The following is a 13,498-nucleotide window of genomic DNA, read 5'->3' as shown; positions in this document are numbered from 1 at the left end:
GATCACCCACCAAAGTCCAATTTGACCGCTCGGGACAACGACTAGGATTCTAGGCCGACTATTTTAAGACAGAGTGGTGATATCTTGGAGAGTGCCCGGGTCTGGGTCATCTTTGGACTCAGGCGGACTAAGAAAGACCGGGAGCCCAGAGCTTGTCCCGGGAATCCGATATAATACTAGGTAAGAGTCAACTTGAGTAAAAAAATAGTACCTTACACTAGTAGAAAAATCGTTTTTTACTTCACGTATTCAATGAAGTAATAAGGTAGTTAATTGTCGAAGTATATGGACGTGAAGTAATAGATGTACCTTTTACTTCGCATGATAACCGAAGTTGTATGATTGAAATTACTAAAGTCTTTGGCCGGTTTTCGAAGGAAAACCAGTCCAGAATTGGACCGGTGCCGAAGTAAGAAATGTGTTTTACTTCATTTTGTAAATAGTGAAGTAATAGAATTTATATAACTTCGTCTTAATTATTATTTAGCGAAGTAGTTTATAATATTTTACTTCACAATTTACATTGAGTGACGAAGTAATTCATCTGAAAGACTTCGTAGTTATGTATTTTGGTGAAGTAATAGACGCAAACAACATCACAATTTATCCTATTTGTTGAAGTAAATATAATCTATAACTTCAGCATTATCCTATTATTGAAGTATTTTATATTATGTTACTTCACAATTTACATTTAGTGACGAAGTAAGTGGTTCGAAAGACTTCAATAATTTGTATTTAGGTGAAGTAATTGCGCAAAACAACTTCGTTTTTACAGAACAATGGTGAAGTAAATTAATTCTATCACTTCGCCTGATTTCTTATTGACGAAGTATTTAATATTATGTTACTTCACAATTTGCAAATAACAACGAAGTAATTTATCTGTTACACTTCATTATTTTTTATTTTGATGAAGTAATTGTTAAAAAAAGACTTCGCAATATATAAATTAATACACTAATATAATTAAATTCATAAATTATCCATCTAAAAATGATGAATATCCACGAATCCACAATCACATATTCATCAATCCACAAATAACCCAAAAATATATCCACAAACCAAAAGTATATCCAAAAATTCACAATGACAAACAAAATATTTATCCCAACATACACCATCCATTTAAGCACCTACATAGGAGTAGACAAATTCACTCCATTCACTTCTGACTTCATCATATTGAGATTGGTGAATCAGCTGGATGACGTAGCTGACTCGGGAACTCCTGTGGTTTCTGCATGCCATGTTAAATTTTTGGAGGTATGTAGAGATTTAAACATGTGCTTAAATCTTGGTATGGGAGGGAAATACCACAACACCTTTGCAGGAACACCTTTCTTCTCAACGTTCTTCTTGGTTAGCTTCCACCGTGACAAGCCACATTTAGGGCAGTTTACGCAGTCTTTATAAAGAATGCAATCATTGGAACAAGTATGAATCTTTTCATGACTCAACGCCAAACAACTCAATGTCTTTTTTACATCATATATTTTGGTTGGCAGGTTGTGATTATCTGGTAGCATATCCCTAAAATCCATTAGTAGATCGGAAAATAGAGCGTCACTCATCCCATGCTTTGCTTTGGTGTTGTATAGTTTCACAACTGCACTCAACTTTGTGTAACGCTTACATCCATTATACAAAGGTTTCTCTGCTTCCTCCAAAAATTCCATAAATGCTTCTGGATTTTCTGTATAGTTATCATATGCTGCCTCACACATATTAGTGGTTTCAAAGTCTCCGTGATAGTTACCAAAATTGGCTCCTTGTTGGTGCTCCAATTTACTTTGTCACTTTCAGCAGACTCACTCTGCCAAATCCAGTTCACATAATTTTGACTAAAACCATGGAAATAAAGATGCTCTCGAATGGACTTAGCTGGTATTTTTTAAGATTTTTACATTTGCAACAAGGACAATGAATTAAATTGGGGTCAATATGGGGATTCTCTAAACAACCTCTGATAAACAGTTCCACACCCTCCTCGTACTGTTTTGACCTTCTATCCGAGTGAATCCAAGATTTATCCATTTCAATACAGCAAAATACCAGAAATATATAACAATAAATTTGATCTAAACCTGAAAATATTACATTTTTTTTTAATAATGTCATTTTCAATTTAATTTCTTGAACGCAAAAAAACGAAAGAAGACTACCTATTGATGAAAATAAAGCAACATTGTTCCTAATTAATTTTAATTTTAATTACTCTCACATGTGCCGAAAAATAGGAACCCAGAGACAGACAACCAAGGCGACAACAAGAAATTAACCAATTATCGTTCCAATCAATACCATACCTCGGGAAACTGGTGACGGACTAACACAGGTAAAGCAATATCGTTCCAGTCAAAATGGAGAAGAAACAAAGGCGCAGGGACGGCGGTTCTGTATCTCAGTCGCTTCTTCCGTCTCAATGCTTTGAACGATGGTGGTGGTGGTGGTGTTTTGATTCCCTCTCAGTGAGTGGAACGGCGGTGGTGTTGGTGGTTCGAAGCGAACGTAGTGTATCTCCAGTCGCAGCTTCCCTCTTGGTGCTTGGAATGGTGGTGGTAGTGGTGGTGTTGTTCGTCCCGCCTTCTTCTCTCTCGGTGGTGGAACGGCGGTGGCGGTGCGTGGAATGGCGGCGGCGCGGCGCGGTTCGAAGGGAAGAAGACTGAAATTAGGGTTAATTTTGAAGGAAAATGTGGATCGATCGAAATGAGCTCGTCTGAAGGATATATGACATAATCGATATTAAATTAAATAAACTTATCGGTTCATCTTTTTACTTCAGTATGAACTTATTTTCCTTATTTTTTACTTCATCAACATTGATATGCCGGAGTAAAATATAATTAAAAAAATACAGTGAAGCTCGTGTTTATAAACATCCGAAGTAAAATATATTATTTTACTTTGCTTATGTTATTACTGAAGTTATTGGTAATGTATTAATTCGTAATTTATTATTGCCGAAGTAACGCCTGTCGATGTAAAATCCGATTTTTCTACTAGTTTTAGCCAAACAGTTCCTAGACGTACATCATTTCGGAAAGCCGAAAGCCGATTAGACCATTAAATACTCATGCAAACCCGAGCTCACACCCTAGCCCCAGAAACGTAAGAAGACCAAGATGATGGGTCAAGTACCCTGTCCACGAGTAATCTAGATACAGGAATCCACTCTGTGTCACATCGTGTCTAGTGCCCGAGAATATCGGGATATGTATCAATTATGGGCCCACATATATGGGTCATTACGTATCAAAATCATTAGCATGTCAATTAACGCACGTAGAGGCGATGTGAAAAGGCCAGAGGCAGTATGAGTTTTCAGTTGTAACGGTGTCAGAAAGCAAGGTGTGGGCAGCTATCTGGTTATGAGAAGTGTCTGTGAACTGAAAATGATGTCATCATTACTTGTTTTTCTTATAAATACACGAGTTTGCTCTATCATTTAAAAAACATCCACTTAACATTTTCATAAGCATTCACGATACTCCCTATATAGCATTGTTCATTATTTTGCGTGAATACTTAACTGACTTGAATTTCGGAGTAGATATGTCGGAAACCCTTCTAGCACTCCATGAGCATTCTTCGTTTTTCAAGTTTGCAGATCATTCAGCCTGGAATCTCTCTACTCAATCGCTAGCATACACAAAGAAAGTGAATGGACTGGCGAGGACAAAAGAAAGCTAATCTAGACAATGTTGTGAAGAACATTCTCTACAAAACACTTGACAAGAACATCTTCAACAAGATCAAGATGTGTTCTACTGCAAAAGAAATTTGGGAGAAACTCATCCAAATCTGTGAACGAAATGAACAGACAAAGGAGAACAAGTTGTCTGTAGCTATGCAAAAATTTGAAAATCTCAAAATGAAAGCTGGAGAAACTTTGAGTGAGTTTGATGAATGTTTCAGCAGTATGGTTAATGAACTAGCTGCCCTGCGAAAGGAACATGGAAATAGAGAAGTGGCATTCAAAGTAATGAGAGCCTTAGCAGGGAATTAGATGTCAAAACAATGGTTATGAGAGTCTCAAAAGATCTGAACAAGTTAGAACTACATGACTTGTTTGCAGACTTAAAAGCTTATGAGTTTGAGCTGGAAGTGAGAAGTGGAGAAGAATCCTCATCGAATCCATCTACCAAGGCTCTTGCAGCTACTGCCACTACTACTGCTACTAATTCAGTTGTTTCAATTATTTCACATGTTGCTGAAAGCACATCTGACAAGACTGCTGAACAGATCAGCAATGATGCAATGTCCTTATTTGTGAGGAAATTCTCCAGATTCATGAAGAAAAATCACCGCGCATACCAAAATCCCAACAGAAATTTCAAGAAGGATTCACCATCTGGTAACATGGCGTGCTTTAACTGTAGAAAAATCGGACACTTTATTGATGATTGTCCGAAGCCAAAGAAGGATGATCAGAAGAAGGAGTACAAGCAGAATGATAAGAAATCCAGAAGAGACCGCAAAACGATGGTTGCTGAAGAAAGCAAATCAAAATGGGCGGACTCTAGCTCTGAGTCTTCTAACTCAGATAGTCATTCCAGCGGTAACGATACAGAAGAGATCAAATGTTTCATGGCAAACACTGAATCAACCTCGACATCTGGAGAGGTATTTAACTTTCACTCTGATGAATTTACATGATCTGATTTGGTTAAAGCACTGCATGACATGGTAGAAGAGTACTCAAGACTTTCTCAATCATTCGAGGAAGTTAAAACTGAAAATCAAAACTTTAGAGATCAAATCAATATGTTTACATGCTTGCAAGAAAACATTTGTAGTGATCTAAAAGTTGAGATAAGTGAGTTGAAAACTGAGAATGACAGAGTAAATGCAGATTACCAGAAAATGAGGTCTGAGAATCAGAAGCTATCGGTTCTGGTAAATGCATGGAATAAGCCTTCTGTTTCTTTAGAGAAAATGCAAGAATTACAGAAGCAATCTGAAGACAGGAGTTGTCTCGGATTCAATAATAATGAAAGCACTTCTGAAACAAGTACTAAGCCAGAATTGGATACAAACAAAGGAAAATACATTTATTTTGTTAAATCCAGTGTGATATATGAACCAGTAGTACCAATTGTTCAAGTTAGAAAGTTTGAAAATCAGACGAACAGAAGTAAGCATTATGGTCTAGGTTATTTGAACATAAGAGAAGAGTCCACCAGAGTTCTGGATCCAGTAGAAGATTCAACTCAGGAGGACAACCCTCTATGAAGGTTAGAAACTACCAGTACTATAATTCTAGACCGATTCAGAAGAGATACAGACCAGACGACAAAAACAGAAGGGAAGAAGAACATCTTAAAATGCATTATGTTAGAATTAACAGACCTTCTCTTGCACACACCTATGTAGATAACCAAAGTACAAGGTCACCGAGAATTGTACAAATGTGGGTTCCTAAAGGACTGATAAGGCTTAGACCCAAATAGATTGGATACCGGTTACTAAAACTTGTGATTGCAGGAACAGAAGAAGAAAATCAAGATAAGCAGCTCCACATGGTATCTGGACGGTGGATGTTCCAGACATATGACTGGGCAAAAGAGTCTACTGTCAGAAGTAATGAGTTGTAGTGGACCAAAGATAACTTTTGGGGACAACTCAAAAGCTAAAATCGTGTGTAAGGGTAAGATTATCCATGGTAATATTGCTATAAATGATGTGCTCTTAGTTGAAATATTTGTTACAATTTAATCAGTATTAGTCAAATATCCGATAATGGTTACTCAGTAGCTTTTAAAAAGCACACATGCACAATTAAAGATGCTGATGAATCTATAGTCTTAACCGGAATAAGAGAAGGCAACACCTACAAAATATGGAACATAGATCATGTTAATGTTCCCACATGTTTAGTTGCCTCCCTTAGTGATAAACATTGGCTCTGGCAGAAGAGATTGAATCATCTGAACTTCAAGTCAATCAATAATCTCAAGAAGCAGAATATAGTTGATGGTTTACCTGATATTACTTTTGTTAAGAATCATGTATGTTATGCATGTCAACTAGGCAAACAAATAAGATCTAGCTTCAAGAATAAATGTAGTAAATCAACATCAAGGTGTTTGGAATTATTTCATATGGATTTGTTTGGTTCAATCTCTATCATGAGCTTAGGGGGAATGAAATATGTTCTTGTTGTTGTTGATGACTTTTCTAGATTTTATTGGGTGATATTTCTTGCTGGAAAAGATCAAACCAGTAGCCTCCTGATCAAGCTTCTGAAAAAGATTCAAAATGAAAAATCAGTTTCGGTCATCAAAATCAGAAGTGATCAGGGCACTGAATTTACTAACAAGATTATTGAGTTGTATTTGGATGAACAGGGTATACATCATGAATATTCAGCTGCCAGAACGCCTCAACAAAATGGAGTAGCTGATAGAAGAAACATAACTCTTAAAGAAGCTGCTAGAACAATGCTAGCAGATGCAGACATCTCTCAGCGCTTCTGGGCAGAAGCAATCAACACAGCTTGCTATACACAAAACAGAACCATGATCAACAAAAGACATGATCAGACTCCATATGAGATATGGAAAGGGAATAAGCCTAATGTATCTTATTTTCATGTGTTTGGTTGCAGATGTTTTGTGGATAATAATGATAAAAATTATTTGTCTGCATTTGATTCAAAATCATATGCTGGACTTTTTCTTGGATATTCAGCAGTAAGCAAAGCATTTAGAATTTTCAATAATAGAACTCTTAATGTTGAAGAATCTATTCATGGTGTTTTTGATGAGGATAGCAGTGCTCCTGGAATTTCTAAAATTTCAAATCTAAGTAACAGATCAGACAGAATTCATCTGGAACTAGATAGTGAAGATGATGCAAAACCCAGTGTAAAAGATGCTCAAAATCCAGAACTAGACATTCTTCTGGTGGAACCAGTTGTTCAGACACAGGATGTACTAGAACAAGCAGCTAAAATTCCAGAACCTGCTACTGCTTTAGCTGAGCATGATCCAAATCCATTAAATTAGGAAGAAATCCCTCTAAACCCTTTTGTTTGGAGAAAATATCACCCTCCATCTTTGGTTATTGGAAATCCAGCAGCTCCATTAAGAACCAGAGGGCAAATGATAAATGAATATATGCATGCTGCTTTTATTTCTCATGATGAACCAAAGAAGATTGTAAAGACCCGTATTTCGTATTCATATTTTATCGGAATTATTAAAATTTTCCTAAATAAATAATTATCTTGCTTCATTTATAAAATAAACATGTAAATAATTTTAACTTTAAAATAACAGCGGAAGTCAACATTGTATTTTCAACAACAACTTAAAATAATCCAACATAATAAAATTTAGTTTGGACGCTAAAATGTGCATAAAATAAAACATGAGGTCCTCGTGTTTACTACTTGTGGGGACCCGGACGCTAATCATACTCTTAATCATCATTAGGACAATTTATTCAATTATAATAAACAGGGTCTTAATATTTTTTTTTAAATGCGGAACGTAATGGAAATCATACTAGTATACATATCAGTATATAACAAGGTACAAGTCCTGTACAACATATATATTCAATACAGACTAAGGTTCAACAACTAACTATCAAGTGTTCAAACCCTATCTACAACAACATCAAAGTCTGTGGTATCCACTCTAATCATGATCTCTCGTCATCTCCTCGACCCTGATCCTGTCCCACCTGTTGTCCTGCACACATACAAACACGACAACAGTCGGATAATTCCGGTGAGAATATAATCCCAGTATAAATCAATGAACATGCAATCATATAATCAATATAAAGCATGAAACAAATATCAGATATATATATCAAAGTCTGAACATAATTAATATCAAACTATCAGTTATCCTCGTGACTCCACGACTCAGACTAAACTCAATCCTAGTCTAGGGATCCCGGTTTCCAGACGTTGGTATTCTATATCGACCAACAGTAATAGAAGAAACTCTGATTCTATCCACGTCGATATAACCAAACATCCAGTGTCTTGACCTATCCGTCACAGACTGTGGCACTATCGCCAATACACTATCTTGTGACATCGTGCAATGTGCCCGTGACGATCCCACCACTATCAGGCACTTCTGTCACAAGATCACTTGTCTAATGCTCGTCTAATACATGCTTCCTATAAATCAATAAAACATCATATAAAATCAATTCAATGTATATAACAACAATAAGTATGTGATTTAGGAAAACTCAAGTATATCCTACTTGAGTCGATTTCTCGATACCACATTGACTTATACCTTTCGTTTGTAGTCTCGGTCTGAAGCAATATCAGTTCTGAACTCAAGACTGTCTCTATAAATCTAAAACGACATATCGAGAATATATCAATATCCCATTCTCAATTCAACACTGAATCTGATTAATCTGGATTTAATTCAAATCACGGCATAACGGCACAATCTCAGTATCCCCGTCAATATCATATCAACAGACATCAATTACAAATCCTAACTCATATCCGATACAATCTGTAATTCATTCATAATCCAAATCTATCCAATATCAATCGATATATTCTGAAAAATCATAATAATTTCATAATCAATCCAGTTCTCAATCTGACTTCAATTCTACGATGTCTAACATGCCAAGAACATCATATATGAAGTGTATTCGATTCCGACAATATCATAATTTCAAAACATGTCAGAACGTAACAAAACTTACGTCCAGTAGTAGCCTGTGTTGATAGGAACACAGTACCGAAGTCGGATTCAAAATCAGACGGACGGATTTTATAAAAATCGCAAGTCTATGCTTAAGAAAACTTTCTCTTCCCCTTTCCTCTCGTTTCTTTGTTTCTGAAGGATTATAATATACGTATATATATATATATACACACACACACACATATACGTAACATGCATTAAGGCAAATGGCTCATCCTACATGCAACACGTTTCGCGCATAAGCGCGAGACAGTATGTCTCGACGCATATGCGGCACAGCACCTCGCGCATATGTGCGCCCTCATTCGGCGCATATGCGCGAGGCCCTTGGTCATTTTGCCCAACTCTCGGGTACCCTCGCGCACATGCACGGATTCATGTCGCGCATATGCGCGAGGTTCTCTGGACATCTCGCGCGTTTGCGCGAGAGCTCATCCTCGCACATACATCTTTTCATGCTGAATTCAAACCGTGTCCCGATTAATCCTCTCATAATTACCTCAATTAATTAACAAATCATTTCAGATTAATAACGTAGCAAATTCCGGGCATTACACTACTGCTGCCCCAAAATAGCTCACTGGTCTCCGCCCGCAGTCTCGACCTCATCAATACCTACAACAATCAAGTCTAGTGAGTCTAAAGACTCAACATGTATATATCGTGAATAACAAGTAAATATATCATAAAATCGCCTGCAACATAAAAATATGGTATCGTAAAGCGCATGGTGAAAATCGTATCATGAATAATTATAACTACGTGCATATCTGAAAATCATATGTAAAAGCTTTGCTCAATAGAGCTCTGTCATATCATATCATAATTTTCTGGTAGAGATAATGTTTTTAAGCAAGTGGCCCATAACATAACGTGAGTGGCTGATCAGACTAAACCACAGTATACTGGGCGGTAGAGATCACCACAGCCCTTGGACTGGATATCCGTACCCATACATAATCGTAAACCAGTCGTAAGTCACCGGGTGGAGAGGTCCTCGGTTGCGTCTACCGACTTCCAAACCCATAAACGTAAGGTGGCCACAAGACATATCGCATATATCTCAAAAATAAACATTTTTTATTTTTGTGCACGTAATATAACTATAACCTTGTTTTTACCGGATGAGTTGGATCGCTCCCAGGCTTACTGCAACCTAATTCTAATATGTGACACATGCAATTAATCTTAGCTTGACAAAATTTTAACAATCGAACCAAAAACGAGACGATTAGGACCAACAACTTAATTTTTCAATCATGGCTTCGTACCAAACCGAACCAACATTAAACCGACGTTTAATCATGATTAAAAATACCCCTAACATACTGAAAAATAACCATGAGGATAGCTATACACGAAAATTGGTGAATGGAATCCAAAAACATAAAACACTCTTTCGAGAGTCATTTTGGCACATTGCACCGTAAATTCTCGTACGACCTCTAAAATAAACTAAATCACGAACGGCCAAAAACATGACTTCCTAACTCATTGAGGTACTGTCCAGTCCAAGTCCATGGGCTAAAAGCTAAACAAGAACTCAAACAAGCACCAAAACCAAAACTGAAAGTTGCTGTCAAAATACAGCAGTAGAAGCTTGTGTGTTTGTGGTGTAAACTCTGAAATTTAATGACCATTGCCTTGAACCACCGACCAAATACTCTTACCAATATCCTAAGCCATGGCTTGGACCATGGCTAAGGGCTAAAAGCCAGCCACAACCCAATCAATCACCTTGGACAGCATCAAGCTTCTACTGAGCACACCCATTCTGTGCAGTGGGATGTATTGCATTGTTTTGTCATCTTAGATCGTTCCAGTGGCTACGTGATCAACCGTGGCTCGATCTAGACATAATTAAGTGTTGTATGAACCATGGCTATGGGCTAGAAGCCAACCACAAACCACACAACACTCCAAAACCGAAGCTCACTCCTACAGATTTCAGAAATTTCAAAACCGAGGGACATTTGCCATGTAAATGTAAAAATCTGATGAAGCCATGAACCAAACCTTGAATGGGTGATTTGGTCACGTCCTAGACATGATAATGGAGGGTTCTAACCATTGCTACAGCCCCTAGGACAGCCAAGATTCAAATACACCCCTTAGACAACTCAATGACAGAAACTTTGACACAAAACCGTAACTCATGGAAATATTGCTGTCAAAAATTCTTTGTTGTGCGTGTATGGACTTGAACCATTGAAACAATAACACCCTAACACATTCTAATTTATGCCTAGAAGCAGCCTTGAGTGCTTGGAACCGAACAACATCTTGTAAGCAACAAAATTCAGCAAAACCGTGAAGTCAAGAACAAAAAGCCGTGAGTGCTTTGTGCTGGTTCATTAGAATGTTGCTGATATATTTCGTGTTGTCTCATAAATCTTGATCATATACTGCTTTAAAATATCTAATATGTCTTGATTGAGGAGCAAAGGAACAAAATATACATGCCTGGAATTTGTTTTGACAAAAAAACAAATCAATACGACGAATACGAGCGGCGGAGTCGGAGTGGAATTTCTCTCTTTGTTTTCTGCTGCTATTCTCGATTTTTAGCCGATGTTTTCTTCTGTAAATTTAGAAAGTATGGATGAAGGGCTGCTAGGTAATGAGAATGAAGGTTACAAGGGGTGATAAAAGAGTCTTGAAGTGCATTTAGTTGGAGGTTACAAGTCAAGAAGTTGAATGGATTTGAAATGCTTTTGATTTCCTTGCTGGCCGATACTTTGTTCTTATTTTTTTGCTGCACTATCAAGGATTTCTAGGCTAATATGTTGAGTAGAAATGAGGTGTGTTATTGCATTTGAATCTACTACTAATTAGAGAATTAACAATGAGGGAATAAATTCACCTTAATGGTCATTGAGGGTGACTTGAATGTGTTTACTCCATATTTGAATTTGTTTAAAAAAAATTGGCCCATTCCTTCTTAATTTTGCATGGTATGATATGGTTTAAATCTTGCATTTTAATTGTTTAAGATTTTAAACCTCCATTATATATTTTTTAATGCATTAACAAATTAATTTAGTTTAGAATCTTGCTTAGAATCTTGCATGGTATTCATGACCTCAAATTTAAATATTCAAATGCTATGATTAATTTCTTGAATATATTATACTTAGATTAATTCATCCTTCATTGTTTACACATTTTACTTTAAGCTTTAATTAAATATTAACCTAAAGAACTTATTTACCAACTTAGCTCTAATTAATTAAATAAACTATAAAACATTCTATTTCTTTAAATTAAATTATTCCTTGACTTAAATTAAATTTTGGAATATTTTCTTATTTTATTAATCTTATCTCAAATCTCCAAACTCCGGTCCGACCTCGCGTATTTATCCTGAAAAGATAAAACTAAACATCTACTTTTAAAATAAATAAAACACTTTTTAAATAATAGAAATTATGCATGACTTATACGTAATCTGATTTTCGGGTTCTACAAAGATTGAAGAAGCTCTTCTGGATCCCAGTTGGATTGAAGCTATGCAAGAAGAGCTGAATCAATTTAAAAGAAATGAAGTGTGGTTTCTTGTACCTAGACCATCTCATCAAGAAATTATTGGAACTCAGTGAGTATTTAGAAACAAGCTAAATGAAGAAGGTATTGTGGTTAGAAATGAAGCAAGACTGGTGGCTCAAGGTTTCAGACAAGAAGAAGGGATAGACTATGATGAAACCTATGCACCAGTAGCAAGGATTGAAGCAATCAGAATATTCTTAGCCTTTGCTGCTTTCAAGAACTTCAAAGTTTATCAGATGGATGTGAAAAGTTCCTTTCTAAATGGTCTACTGCTAGAAGAAGTTTATGTTGAACAACCACCAGGTTTTATTGATCGTTTCTTGTTGCATGATGTTTTTAAATTACACAAATCCTTATATGGTCTGAAACAGGCACTTAGGGCTTGGTATGACACTCTCTCACAATTTCTTGTCAATCATGATTTTACAATCGGCACAGTAGACAAGACTTTATTTACTTTAGTTAAGAATAATCATATTTTGTTAGTGCAGATTTATGTTGATGACATTATCTTTTGGTTAACAACCCCAAATTGTGTGAAAAGTTTGCTAAGATAATACAGGAACAATTCGAAATGAGCATGATGGGAGAATTGACATTTTTCCTAGGAGTGCAGATCAAGCAACTCAATATAGGAATCTTCATAGATCAGGCTAAGTACACAAAAGAACTACTGAAAAGGTTTGGCATGGAAACATGCTCTGCTGCTTCCACATCAATGAGCTCATATACTAAACTTGATAAAGATGAAAACGGAATTTTAGTAGAGATAACTCAGTATCGTGGTTTAATTGGTTCATTGTTATATTTTACTAACTGTAGACCTGATATTTTGTTTGTTGTTTGTATTTGTGCGAGATTTCAGTCTAACCCTAAGCAATCGCATTAATTTTTTCTAAACGAATTCTGAAATATTCAAAGGGTACTCAAAATGTCGGCATATAGTATCCCAATGATTCTTATTTCAATCTAATTGGATATTCAGATGCTGACTATGCAGGTTGCAAACTGGATAGAAAAAGCACCAGTGGTTTTTTTCAATTTCTTGGTGATAGGTTGATCTACTGGTTTAGTAAAAAGCAAACTTCCATAGTCACGTCTACTGCTGAAGCAGAATACCTTACTGCTGGAAGTTTCTTCTCTCAATTACTTTGTATGCAACAACAACTTAAGGGTTATGGATTTCAAGCATCTAAATCACCTATATTCTGTGAAAATATCAGTGCTATAGCAATTACACACAATCCAAT

Source organism: Primulina eburnea, chromosome 14 (assembly GCF_022965805.1).
Source record: "Primulina eburnea isolate SZY01 chromosome 14, ASM2296580v1, whole genome shotgun sequence".
Taxonomy (NCBI): Eukaryota; Viridiplantae; Streptophyta; class Magnoliopsida; order Lamiales; family Gesneriaceae; genus Primulina; species Primulina eburnea.
This window is presented reverse-complemented; position numbering follows the sequence as displayed.